Source organism: Ursus arctos, unplaced genomic scaffold (genome assembly GCF_023065955.2).
Source record: "Ursus arctos isolate Adak ecotype North America unplaced genomic scaffold, UrsArc2.0 scaffold_10, whole genome shotgun sequence".
NCBI lineage: Eukaryota > Metazoa > Chordata > Mammalia > Carnivora > Ursidae > Ursus > Ursus arctos.
Window position 1 is genome coordinate 11,689,139 of NW_026622764.1, and position 12,274 is coordinate 11,701,412.

The 12,274-nt window shown below is 41.4% G+C and overlaps 1 protein-coding gene across 14 annotated transcripts in view; it reads left to right on the forward strand.

The window, feature by feature from the left end:
• Positions 1-12,274, forward strand: part of DOCK9 (dedicator of cytokinesis 9) — a 278,727-nt gene that overhangs the window by 18,949 nt on the left and 247,504 nt on the right. The gene's annotated exons all lie outside the window — the stretch shown is intronic.

A 12,274-nucleotide genomic window follows, 5' to 3' on the forward strand; every position in this document is an offset into this window, starting at 1 on the left:
CAGATTTTGGGATCTTGGGCTGGCAACTTTATAATTCTTTCTATCTTTTCCGCTTTTCTGGAAGCGACAGGATATTAAACCACTGAACTGGCGTGGTCCTCGGCTGCCTGCCAACGGAATATTTGGGGAAAGAATGGACCAGCTTTTGTTTCTCTTGCCGTCTGTGTAGCCTTGGGGTGGATTCTGAGGGGATGTGTTCCCCCCGCAGAACTAACCCATTTGGTATTGAGAAAGCAGGAAAGCGAGTTTTCCTGTTACTAGCAGTGAACAAAAAGCAAGCAGCGGATGGAGATATCCTGTTGGAGAAGGCTTGGGGGAGTGAATGCAGACAAATGCAGCTCATTCTTTCCGTGTCTTTAAGGAATATGAGGAGATGGGAAGGAAATCAGTCACTCTGCATGCCAAGTCAAATGGTTTTCTTTTTATTTATGGTGCTTAATAAGAAGGCTCTACGTGTATGCTCTGTGATTTAAAAACTTGTCAGATACAGAGATCTATAGCACATGACAGATTAGAAAAATGAAACAGTTTTTTTTTTTCTTTTTTGTTTCTCATGAGGTCATTCTGAGTTTCCCTGGAAGAGGGCAATGAACTATAAAAGTAAATGTAAACTCTATCCAAGTTTTATTTATTTTTAGGTTTAAAAATCACTTAAAAATGGCAAATTCTTGCTGAATTAGATTTATAAGAAGATGGCTTGTCATATGCTCTTAGGGAATCATTCATTGTTTCTTTTTAAAAAGAACTAACTTTTGTCTGTATTAGAAGAGCAGTGCATGTTATTATAGGAAAATTAGAGAACACGTACGGGCAACTGAATGGTACAGGAATGGGCTGGAAAGACTTGGAAATGGAAAATTAGAGCAGTGTGGTGAAGGAGAGAAGACCAAGGTTTTCTGGGAGCTGTGGGGGTGGGGACATGGTCAGGGAAGATCTTCTTGAAAACCCTTTATGGGAGCTGTCTTGCCTGCATGCCGCACGTTCAGTAGTGACTTTTTGCCCTTGGGGCTGGCCTGCTCTTCTGCCTCAGGTTTAGACCTGATCATTCCAAGTTTGTTTGGAGCTAGAAAACTGTGTAATGTCCAGTTGAGAAGCAGGTCAACTCAGTGCATTTCATATTTTGTTAGTCAAGGAGAAGGAGTGCTAGGCAAGAAGGATCTCTGAAGAAAGAGATTTATGTCAGCGAGTGAGTGGTGTGGGGGGGGGGGAGCAGGGAGAGAGAATATCTTTGAGAGACTTGGTTGTAAGAGAGATAAAGAGAATATAAAAGGGAAGATGTAGAATAACAATAAATTTTTTTAGGGGGGAGAGTAAATGTACAGTGGGTTCTCCTGTTTTTCATTGTCTTCTTGACCTTCCCATTCCCTCCATGTCTTGTCATGTTGACAAATGCTTAGGTGTTCTATGGAATGAAGCTTCTTTCTTTATCTCAGTAAACATTTATAGAGAAGCTGTCAGTAGGTCATACTTTCAGTCCACTTTAGCTTATAAAGATAGTGCCAGAAATCCTTGTAAGGCATGGGATTAAGTTGTCTTGGGCTTTTTTTTAAATCTGTGAAAACATATTTACCATCAAATCTACTAGCCATTTTATTATGAGTAATACAGGATTAACAGGTAAAATGGAAGGTGTAGAGGCTTGGACTAGATAATCTGTTGATTTTGGTAGATTGTGGAACAGATATTCATTGAGTACTGTTACATAGTAGGCACTGGGCTAGAACTTGGAAAGAATTATAAATTGGACAGACACAGCTCTTGACCTCACAGACCTTCCAATCTGATCAGGATATGAATAGGTAATTAGTTCCAACATGGTGGGATAAGAACTCTGAAAAGAGACATGTGGGATGTCCTGTGATGTGTGGGAGAAGCATCTGTTCTGGACCAGGTGAAGTGACATCTGAATGATAAGAAGAAATGAGCCAGATAAAGGGAGATACTTTATTCTATCCTTAGGGAACAGTGAGTGCAAAGGCCTGGAGGCAAGAAAGAGCATGGAATCATTCAGGAACTAAAAGCTGGTCAATATGACCAAAGCCTATAGTCTCAGATGAGGGTGATGAGAGAGAGCTCCGAAGAGATAATCTGGGACCCAACACAAAGGGCCTTCTAGGGCATGTGTGAGCTTGGGAGTTGAGCAAAGATTCAGGACATAAGATCGATAGAAAAAAATCAGTTGTGTTTGTCCACACTAGCAGTGAACAAACCAAAAATGAAATTAAGAAAACAACTCCATTTTATAACAGCATGAAAAAGAGTAAATACTTAGAAACAAATTCAACAAAAAAATTGTAAGATTTGTCTATCAAAAAATTGTTAAAGAATACTAGATAAATGGAAGGATCCAATGTTCATGGGTTGGGAGACTTAATATTGTTAAGATGGCAAAAGTCCTCAAATCTGTCTATAGATTTAACACAATTTCTGTCAAAATCCTAGCATCCTTTTCTGCAGGTATTGACAAGCTGTTCCTAAAATTCATATGGAAATGCAAGGAACCCAGAATAGCAAAAATAATCTTGAAAAAAGAAGCATGAAGTTGGAGGACTTACACTTGCTGTTTTTAAAACTTCTGATAGAGCTACAGGAATCAAAATAGTGTGATACTGGCATAGGATAGATGTGTATATCAATGGGCTAGAATTGAGAGTCTAGAAATAAATTCATACATTTATAGTCCATTGATTTTTCAACAAGAGCACCAAGACCATTCAAAGGAGATAGAATAGTCTTTTTAACATATAGTGTTGGGACAGTTGGGTATCTGTATGCAAAAGAATGACGTTGGATCTTTATATCATGCCATATGTAAAAACTAACTTACAATTGATCGTAGACTTAAATTAAATGTTAAGGCTTAAAACTACAAAACCCTTTGAAAAAGAACATAGGTCGTAAATCTCTATGACCTTAGACATTCTTGTATATGACATGAAAAGCACAAGCAACAAAAGAAAAAAATAGATAAATTGGATATTATGAAAATGAAAACTTTTGTGTTTCAAAGGACATAATGAAGAAAGTGAAAAGGTAACACACAAAATGAGAGAAACGATTTTCAAGTCATGTGTCTGGTAAGGGACTTGCATCTAGAATGTATGTTGTTGTCTCAAAAGACAACTTGGTTAAAAAATGAGCAAAGGATCAAACATTTCCTTAAAGGAAATATACAAATGGATCTGATCAACAGTAGAAATCTGCTCAGGGAAATGTAATTCAAAACCACAGTGAGATACCACTTCACACACACTAGAATGGCTAAAACATAAAGGCAGGCAATAAGACTTCTCTGTTGTTGTCATGACGGTGAGGATGTGGAGAGATTTGAGCCCTTCTACATTGCTGGTGGGAATGTAAAATGGTGCAGTGTGGAAAAGTGTTTTTTTTTTTTTTTTTCTTTGAACACCTTTTTGGCAGGTCTTCAAAATGCTAAATATGGAGTTACTCTGTGACCCAGCCGTTCCACTTGTAGGTATATAGCTAAGCAAATTGAGAACATATGTCCACACAAAAATTTTTACATGGATGTATTACTGAGGGTTCTCCAGAGAAGCAGAACCAAAGGAGATTTTTTTTTTTTAAAGATTTTACTTACTTATTTGACAGAGAGAGCAAGCACGAGCAGGGGGAGTGGCAGATGGAGAGGGAGAAGCAAGCTCCCCATGGAGTAGGGAGCTGAAGTGGGGCTCGATTCCAGGACCTTGAGATCATGACCCAACCCGAAGGCAGACGCTTAGCTGACTGAGCCACCCAGGTGCCCCCAAAGGAGATTTATTATAAGGAATTGTTTCACACAATTATGGAGGCTGAAAAGTCTCACATTCTGCCATTGGTAGGCTGGAGACCCAGGAAAGCCAGTGGTATAATTCAGTCCAAGTCCGAAGGCCTGAGAACCAGGGGAGCCAATAGTGTAGATTCCAGTCTTAGTCTGAAAACCTGAGAACCAGGGGCACCCAGGGCAGAGGAAGACTGATGTCCCAGCTTAAGAAATCAGGCAGGAAGGACCAGATTCTTCCTTCCTTTGCCTTTTTGTCTTATTCAGGCCTTCAGTGAATTGGATGATGACCACCCAAGTTGGGCAGGGTGAACTGCTTTGTTGAGTCCACTGATTCAGATGCTAATTTTATCCAGAAACTCTCTCGCAGACACACCCAGATGTAATATTTAGCCAAATATCTGGGCATCCGGTGATCTAGTCAATTTGACACATACAATTAGATATCACAATGGATGTTCATAGGGGCGTGATGGATAATGGCCCCAAAACAGAGAACCCAAATGTCCATAACTGATGATTGGATACAGAAAATGTAGTATATATTCATACAGTGGAATGTTCTTTAGCCATAAAAAGAAGTGAAGTACTGATACATCCCCTTAACATGGATGAACCTTGAAAACATGCTAAGTGGAAGAAGCCGGACACAGAAGGCCACATATTGTTTGATTCCATTTTTTTTGGAAATGTCCAGAATAGGTAAATCCACAGGGACAGAAAATAGTGGTCACTAGGGACTGGGGAGAGGGGGAAAGGAGAGTGACTGTTAATGGCTACGGGTTATCTTTTTGGAATGAAGATTAGATTGTTACAGTGGTTGCACAATCCTGTGGATATATTAGCATCTCCAAATTGTACACTTTAAAGGAATTTTGTGGTATGTGAATTACATCTTAGTATAACAGTAAAAAAAAATGTGAATGTTATCCTGAGGTTGGTTGGGAGTCTCTAAAGGATTTTAAACAGGGTGGTGGACATGGTTGGATCTGTGTTTTTGGAAGATGATTTTGGAAGAATATTTTTTTTGAAGATGAGGGGAAGGTAGGTAAAGTGGCTTAAAAAGGACAAGACCAGAAGCAGGGATCCCATTGAGAGGCTGTTAGAATAATACATGTGAGAGACTAGTAGTTTAAACTATGGAAATGACAGTGGGAGTGATAGGAAGTAGAAAGTTCAAAATACAAAACACAGTGGGGTTTGGTGATTGATGAGATGAGGAATTGAGGACGATGCCTGCATGCCCAACTGAAGCTGTGGGTGGAAGAGCGAACAGGATAGGCAAGAAGGGTGACCTCAGTATGCTTTATGCTTACAGCCTGACCCTCTGAGATGTCCCCGGACCAGGCACGCGGAGGTGTCAAGTTGATAGAGCTCAGAAATCTAGATACTCAGAGTTCTTGTTAAAAATATAAATTCTTGGGCTTCACTTCAGACAAATTGAGTTAGAATCTCTGGTCATGGTGGACCTACGTGACATTTGAGGCTTTTTTGGACGTGCCTGGAAACTGGGAGTGGCTGCGATTCCCTGGGGAGAGGATATGGCAGAGATGAGAAGTGACCCCATCGTTATTTACAGGCCCAGTAGTGGAAGAGGAGATCTCACAGGTATCCAGACCTTTAGACCAGAGAGGTAAGAGGCATCCAGGAGGCCAGGGGGTCTCAGGGAAGCCAAAGGAAGAGGGTTTCAAAGCGGGGAGTTGCTTCTGGGAGGTAAGGTAAGAGATGGAAAGTGTGCTTTGGGTTTACCAACAAAATGGCCTTCGGTAAAGGCCATGGATGGTGGAGACATGTCTCCAGAGCAGGGCTGGCGTGAGGTTGCCACATGTGGCCCATGGGTTCTTCCAGGGGTGGAGCCCCTTGAGCTGCCACCCAGCATATTTCCCTTGGCTCTGCCGCGTTCCTCAGCCCTGTTGAAGCACACTTAGTGCTTCCAGAGCCTCCACTGGGGAGTGTTTGGCTGAAGCGTGTGGGGCACCCTCTGTGAATGGCCTAGGCCTGTGGGACAAGTGGAGCTGGGTGGGGAGGGGAGATGCTGTGTCAGGGCCGGGGGTCCTGGTGCTGTTGACATGAGCAGATGTCTTATCTGGTTCTTTACTTGACTTAGCAGAGCCCAGTGCTCTGCTCCGTGGCCTGCACTGTACCTCTGTGAAGATATCAAGGACTGTTACAGGTCTGAATTGGTATGGACAGATTTTTGAAGTTGGGGCATTTCATATTTTTCTTGGTTTGTGAGTCGTATACAGTTTTGAGAGAGATGATGTGTAAATACTTGGAAGTGATAGACCCCCTCCCCCCAGATTTTGGCACATTCTTTTGCGTTTTGAAAAACTGTCTAATAAAAGTTACTCAGTTCTCTTAGAGTTGTAAATCTGGTCTCAGCAGTTTTCAGTGCAATAAATTACGGTGTATTATCAATATAAGAAAAATCAGTGTGAATGATACTATCTTCAAACTCAGTTAAATGCGTGTCGGTTAGTTTACTGTGTAAGTAGAGTGCCTGCGATCTGTGAGTGTGTTGTTAGCCAGTGTGCAACTCCCAGTCTGCTTATCTGTGTTTTTGAAACCACTGCACTTTAAGGAGGGTTTAGTTATTGTTTCAAAGAGCTTTGAAGCTGTTCCACTTTTAAATTTACAATTTGCACTTTTAACCTTTGGAAGTTGCGGTTGCTTTTTCTTTATTAAAGGCAGCCTCTTGGTGTTATGGACACATTTAGGTGTTCAAATAACTATTATTCTTTTATTTGGGGGAATATTGTGCAACCAGCGAGATGTGGAAGTCCCCTAAATGCAAAACTGACTGTGAGTCAGTGGCCTAGTAAAGAAATCCGAGGTGAAATGAAAGCCATCATCCAGCTCAGCCAGGACTTTCCCCTACCTGCGTGTTTAAAAATTAGGATTTAAAAATATCATTTTTTTCTTTGTTCCATGGTTATCCCTTTTGTGCTGTAAGATTTCAGAGCCAGTGTGTCAACTCCTTATATATATATATTTTTTAGGGGGCGGGGAGGGGCAGAGAGAGAGGGAGAGAGAGAATCCTAAGCAGACTTCCCGCTGAGCGGGGAGCCCGAGATGCAGGGTTCGATCTCACAACCCTGAGATCATGCTCTGAGCTGAAGTCAGGAGTCCGACACCTTACCAACTGAGCCACCCAGGCACCCCATCAACTCCTCAAATTTTGAGACCACTTCTTTGGTATGAATGGTAGAAATTCTGTGTATTAATTTGGAGTGTGGGTTGTAAGTGACAGAAACTCAATTCAGGTAGTTTAGGTAAAAAGGGGGAATGTATTGTAAGGATGCAGGGTGTCCCCCAGAGCCCAAGGGCAGGATGCTGTTGGGGGTATCGCACGGTTTCCTAGCCTTCAAGAATCTCTCCCTTACCTCTGCTTTCCTTTAGTTTTTGGGTCCCCTCTACCTGGAGATTGAGGTTTTTTGTTTTTTTGGTTTTTGTTTTTGCTCCCAGTCTGCGTGGTGGGAAATAGCACTCAGAGAGTGCAGCTACCTGGCAAGAGACTGGTCCTTCTCTTAGACCCAGCACTAAAGTCCCCAGGGTGGGCATCTGGGTTGGGTCTGATGTTTGTCCTTAGAACCCTCATTTGTGGCCAGGGCTTTGGGTCATTGCAGGAATGTGGCTTTTGGGAGTCCCACACTGTACCTGTGGCACCAGGGGGCCACCCCCTTTTGTCAGAGCGAGGGATGCTTCTTGGCTCCAGAGAAGAATGGGCCTGGGCGGCCTTTCAGCCTTTACTCAGTAAAGTTTATTTTAACTTAGAAAAACAGCTCAAGGAGGCAAGTTTGTTACCCCAAAACACAAATCCATTCAGAAATAACATTTGGATTGCTCATTTCTTTGTTCTGGGCCACTAAGAGCTGGTTTTATTCATTGAAAGCCTGAGCCACACCTAATTGAATCATTATAGACATAACATCTTTTTTCCCCCAGAGTTAATAATGTACAAAATAATATTAGCTATCTTTTATAAGGATATTATGGTATCTTTATAATACATTCGAATATTTAGTATTTAAATCTTGCTTTGATGATGTTTTCCCTTAAGAGTTATTGTTTTAAAAGACAAGCTCAGAAACAACTTCGTTGGCACCATTTGTGTCAAAACAATGCCGAAAATACGGTAATTGGCTGCCCAGCGAAGCTGAACTGCTTTTTGTTAGTGTGTGTGGCAGAACATATCTCACAATTGCATTTTCAGAAGTGTTTTTTACATGTATATTCTAAAAATTACCCCCAAATATATTTAGCATTAACTTTATCAGAAAAAAAAAAAACCCAACTATTTCTAGGGAGACGCTGTATTCACTAAATGGAAGAAGATCGTCTGGAATTTAAATTTGTCGTCTTCAAAGTGTTTGGTACGGAATACAATAACCAGACTAGGTTCTGTTTCATGCAGCTACAAAGGCACTTTGTTAAAATTCCATGTCCCTGTGATGCTAGTGTAGCTGATACTTGCTTCTGACAGTGCTTTTGGAAAGTTTGGCTTATTTCGGAAAAAGCCCAGATGCCTTGGGCTAGGAATTTACAATAGGCCTCAGATCCTGGGTCTAGTCTCTGCAAACTTCTAGCGTCTGTTACGAGCTGTATCTGCTATCTGTCTTAATTTAATGCTGGACAGAGGCTGTATAGGCTTTTTACTAGGCGGTCCTGTTGGAAGCCTGGAGAAAAGCTAAGGACTATGTACATAGTGGTAATTACTATAATTAATCACATTATTTATGTCACCTATAATTGCATATAGTTTTCCCATAAAACCCAAATCCAAATTCCTTGTGCTTCTTTTCCTGCTCTGCTCTGTTTCTACTGGCCACAGCTGACAGAGTGCTTTCCAGGCTTCTCTTATCCCTGGCGTTTATCTAACTGCACCGAGAAGCCCCAGCTAGCTCTCTGCACCAGGTGCAGCATGGCCTGCAGTCTCCTTTCGTCACTGGAGCATCCCAGCCCAAACAAACATTCCATCTCCTCGCCACATAGAGTTTCCTCTTCTTTCAGATTCCTCACAGGGAGTCCCGTTTTCCTGCTTCTTTCTACATGGGGACACAGATTTTGCTATTGGAAGTTTCTAGAAAGCTCCTTTAATGATGGTCTTCAGTGGAAGGACTCCTACCCCCACACAGAGGGCAAATTAATAATTTTTTCCTATTCTGTTTCTAGAGCTTTTATTGAGTTTCAAACTTACAGAGGCAAGAATAGAACCAGGAAATCCCATACCCTTTACCCAGATACTCCAGTTATTGACGTTAGGGTGGATTATTATTGATCATCTTCCTGAAAGCACATGGAAAAAGCATGAACTAGGTATGATTTCTTCCCTATTCCGAAGTTCTACATACTTCTCGGCCTTCTTCTACTCTCTCTCGTGTTTGTGTACTTACATTGAGCAGTATTTAATGGTGTATCCTTTGAAACTCTCAGGGCAGTGCTGGTGAGAACCTGGTAACTCATCGAATGCAATTACCATATTCATCAAGTTCAGTTTTTCCCTCTCATTCCGTAAGCCATTTCTCGTTCTTCCTCTGTGTGCCAGGCTGTAGAAATAAGTGGAGAGATTGTGGAGGGAGTGTCATGGTGCTTCTTTTCTCCTTGCTGTTTGTGGCCTGGGGTCTGGAATAGGGAGGAAGGTGAGGCATCCAGGAGTGGGTGAGTGGGGCAGCTGGCTTTGCAGCAAGGGTGACAGCTTGCAGGTAGCCAGAGGGTGCTGGCCCTCTTTCCTCCACTTGTTTTTCTTTCAGGGCTTAATTGAGGTATAATGCACATGCCATGCAATTCACCTATTTAAAGTGTACAATTCAATAGTTTTTGGTATTAGTTTTTAAAAGTTGTAGTAAAATATATGTAACACAAAATTTACTGTTTTGACCATTTTTTAAATTTGTAAAAATTGTAGTAAAATACGTAAAACATAAAATTTGCTATCTTAGCCGTGAAGTGTGCAGTTCATTGACATTAAGTTGTTGCACACCGTCACCACCATCCATCCACAAAACTCTTTCATCCTGCAGAACTGAACCTCTGTTCCTATTAAACAGTAACTCCCCATTCTTCCCAACCCCTGGGCAACCACTATTCTACTTTCTGTCTCTATAAATTTGGCTTTTGTAGGTAACTCACATAGGTAAAATCATATAGTATTTGCCCCTTTGTGTCTGGCTTATTCAGCATAACATCTTCAAGGTCCATCCATGTTGTAGCAGGTGTCAAAATTTCCTTCCTTCCTTTTTCAGGCTGAATCATATTCCGTTATATGTATATACCACATTTTGTTTATTCATTCATTAGTCAGACACTTGGGTTGCTGCTTTTGGCTGTTGTGAATAATGCTGCTATGGACATGGATGTACAAATATATTTTCAAGTCCCTGCTTTCAGTTCTTTTGGGTATATACACAGAAGTAAAATTGTTGGATCATGCGGTAGTTCTGTTTTTAATTTTTCAAGGATATTTAAACAATTTTTTAAAAAGATTTTATTTATTTATTTGACAGAGAGAGAGACAGCCAGCGAGAGAGGAAACACAAGCAGGGGGAGTGGGAGAGGAAGAAGCAGGCTCCCAGCGGAGGAGCCTGATGTGGGGCTCGATCCCAGAACGCTGGGATCATGCCCTGAGCCGAAGGCAGACGCTTAACTGCTGTGCCACCCAGGCGCCCCTATTTAAACAATTTTTGAGTGTAAACTTAAGTGGTATTAATTGCACCCATTATATTGTACAATCATTATTACTATCCATTTCTACAATTTTTCATTACTCCAGACAGAAACTCTATACCCATTAACTAGTAAGCCCCCCATCCTACTTCCCCGCCCCCAGTAACCCTGTTCTACTTTCTGTATTTATGAATTTCCCCATTTTAGGTAGCTCCTAATAACTGGAATCATATGTATATGGCCTTTTGTTTCTGACTTCTGTCATTTAAGCATAATGTTTTTAAGGTTCATTTATGTTGTAGCATGTATCCAAATTTCATTCTTTTTTAAAATGGCTGATAGACCACATTTTCCCCCATTCATTTGTCAGTGGTCTCTTGGGTCGTTCCACCTTTTGGCTCTTGTGAATAATGCCGCAGTGAGCATGGGTGTACAAGTATCTGTTCAAGTCCTGGCTTTCTGTTCCTTTGGGTATACCTAGAAGTGGCAGTTCCTCTTTAACTCTTCACATGTTTTTTGTGTAAGTTAAACAGACTCAGGTAAGCCACTGAACTCCCAAGTGTGGAGTGACGGGCCATTAATTAATTAATTCATTCATTCATTCAAATGTTCCTTCAAGACATTTTCATAGCAAAGGTCCACTGGGGTGGCTCAGTTGGTTGAGCATCCAGCCCTTGATTTCGGCTCAGGTCATGATCTCAGGGTTGTGAGATCAAGCCTCACGTTGGACTCAGTGCTGGGTGTGGAGTTTGCTTAAGATTCTCTCTCTCCACTAGGGGCTCCGGGAAACAAACTGAGGGTTTTAGAGGGGAGGGGGTGGGGGGATGGGCTAGCCTGATGAAGAGTGTTAAGGAGGGCACGTATTGAATGGAGCACTGGGTGTTATATGCGAACAACGAATCATGGAACACTACATCAAAAACTGATGATGTACTGTATGGTGACTAACATATCATAAGAAAAAAAAGAAAAAAAAAGAAAAAAAAGATTCTCTTTCTCGCTCTCCTTCTGCTCCTCCCCTCTCCCTCTCTATTAAAAAGAGAGAGAGAGAGAGAGAGAGAGAGAGAAATTTTCATAGCAGGTGCTTTTTAAAAAAATGATGAGAATCTTTCTCTCCCTACTTTGTAATGGCAAGTCATAACTGTGATTTAGTTTCTCGGTCTGTAAAATGGATGAATGGAAACTTCAGTTGGGACCGTAAATGGAGAAGGCTTTGTATAATTCTGAGACCATCCTTTTTGTCTTTTCTGTGGAATATTGGTTTTAGAAAGGGCTCTTAGTAAAGGCAAGCTCAGATGCAAGATGGTTTGCTCTTTCCCTCTTCTCTCCTTCAGCCTCATCCCTTAACTTCAAGATGGTGGTGTCTTTGGTTGTTGTCTGTGAGTGGTACCAACGTACCACTTTCCCAGCAAAGGAGAGAGAACATAAGTAGCAAAGATAAAAAGAGGAGTGGTTTTTATCAAACTACAGTGCTTAATGCCTGAGGCAAAACAATAGCAATAAAAGTAATGTGATGTTATCCCATGCCTGTGACTTCTCTCTTAGGTGCCCTCAAACCCTGTTCAACAAACCAATAAATGAAAAAACCTCATTTGTCAGAGTTAGGAACTTAACTGTTTTGTGTGCGTTTGTGTTGTTTCTCCAGTTCAGTAAAACCTGCTTCATCATGATTTGCATCATTTCTGCTATTGTGAGCTCAGTGTCTGTGTCCGGTTTTCAGGATGTAGTAAGATTCTGGGTTCACCTGTCTTGGCCTAGAGCTCTAGGTGATAGTGGGCTGTGTGGGCCCACCTTCTCTCAATTTTCAGCTAGGTTGGAAGTTAACCCAGAGAA